Raw genomic sequence first — 1723 nt, 5'->3', positions numbered from 1 at the left:
TTTTTTTTAAAAAAGGCACTACCTTCTGGCAATAACCAGAATTGATTATTGTTTACATACAAATCTTGGAAGTACCTTATAATTATAAAATAGTTTTCCATAAGAACCTCAGAAAACTACACAAAATATATTTAACTTGGATAACAAGAAATTTTTCATTAAAGCACCTCTAGGACACTTACGGTAGAGGCATATTTGAAATGAACTGAGTTGATTTGAATCAAATTCAACATTTTTTTCTTCCCAAAAAATGTAAGATGTAGTGAGAGTTATTTATCCTATATGATAATTGTGTAGTGCTTGTCATCCAATAAATACCCACCATAAACCAAATATTTATTTTTAAAATATTTTTTTAGTTTAGCATAACACATTTTCAAAACCAGGAAGTTGAAGTTGATATAATACTATTAACTCTGGTACAGATCACATTTGGATTTGATCAACTTTTATAACAAGTACTGATTTTTCATAGCTTTATTAAAGTATAATTGATACACAAACACCTGCACATATTTAATGTATACAATGTGATGAGTTTGGACATACGTCTGCACCTGTGATACCATCAGAAAAATATGGAACACTTCACAAATTTGCATGTCATCCTTGCTCAGGGGCCAGGCTAATCTTCTCTGTGTTGTTCCAATTTTAGTATATGTGCTGCTGAAGTGAGCACTATAAACCAAATATTTAGTTTTTATCCCCAAAACTAAGGCATACTCACCTTAAGAAGTACAAGAGATTAGAAGAGAGATCAAAGGTGATCAGATATCAAGATGAGGAATTCTTGCTACAGCAGGACAATGTGGGTGCCATGAGGACAGACACTGAAGGTAGAGGCTTAGGAAGGAATGAGAGGCGCTGGCTGGAAGTAGGGTGAGAAGAGAGTTTGTGTCCAGAAAGAAGCCTCTCATTCTTCTCTTTCAATGAGATCCAATGGAATAGAATTAGGCGAAGATGAAGGGGTTGGTGTGGGTAGGATTTTCTCCAAATGGCACTCCTATGTTTATTAAATGAATGAATTTCAAGTAAACAATTGACAGAGTTGACAGAGAGAAGAGGGTTCTAAATGCATCCCAGATAGCCAAAAAAAATCTTTCCATAAAACTCCAGTGAGGAGTTACTCACTCTAACATGTATAAGCCTGCATCTGCCACATAATCCCCCTAGAGAATAGTTTTTAAGTGACAGAGTAGGATACTGGCAAATTCTACTTCTACTGACAAACCTAATGGAACCAGCTATTAGTCTAATTCAAGGCGCAATGATTACATGAAAAGCCATATCCCCTTCCCAGTTCTGCCAAAGCAAAAAGGAATAAGTTCAAAGAAGAATGCTCAAACCTAGAATGGGCAAATGTTTTTGAGGCTACATGTCATTTTATTGCTCTCTCACTTTTAATGTTTTAGCAGGTATTACTGAACATATCAAACTACCGCACTGTAATTTAGTCTCTGATAAAACACTTTACCATCTGGCCAACTTCCTTCCAACACTTTCATCAGTTTTCCCAAACTGATAGCAAAAGAGAGTCATTTGTTTCATCTCCTGATCTCCTTTTTCACATCACAATGAGTGATTCCCATTTAATACATCTCATGAGCTGATACTACAGAACGTGAAGGAATGCAAATGATGTGACTGGTACAATTGGAAAAAATTTTATAATTGCCATGAAATGAACAAGGGGTCTCTAATTATACACATTAACAGGACAAAG

At 35.2% G+C, this 1723-nt stretch overlaps 1 non-coding gene across 1 annotated transcript; it reads right to left on the bottom strand.

Moving 5' to 3' along the window:
* Positions 1-572: 572 nt before the first annotated feature.
* LOC129520390 (U6 spliceosomal RNA) lies at positions 573-679 on the bottom strand. The gene has a single exon (XR_008666604.1). It is a non-coding gene; the product is annotated as a U6 spliceosomal RNA (small nuclear RNA).
* Between the last annotated feature and the right edge of the window lie 1044 nt (positions 680-1723).

This window comes from Nyctereutes procyonoides, unplaced genomic scaffold (assembly GCF_905146905.1).
Source record: "Nyctereutes procyonoides isolate TBG_1078 unplaced genomic scaffold, NYPRO_anot_genome, whole genome shotgun sequence".
NCBI classification, from domain to species: domain Eukaryota; kingdom Metazoa; phylum Chordata; class Mammalia; order Carnivora; family Canidae; genus Nyctereutes; species Nyctereutes procyonoides.
Note: the sequence above shows the minus strand (reverse complement) of the source record. Positions and strands in the feature narration are given on the sequence as shown.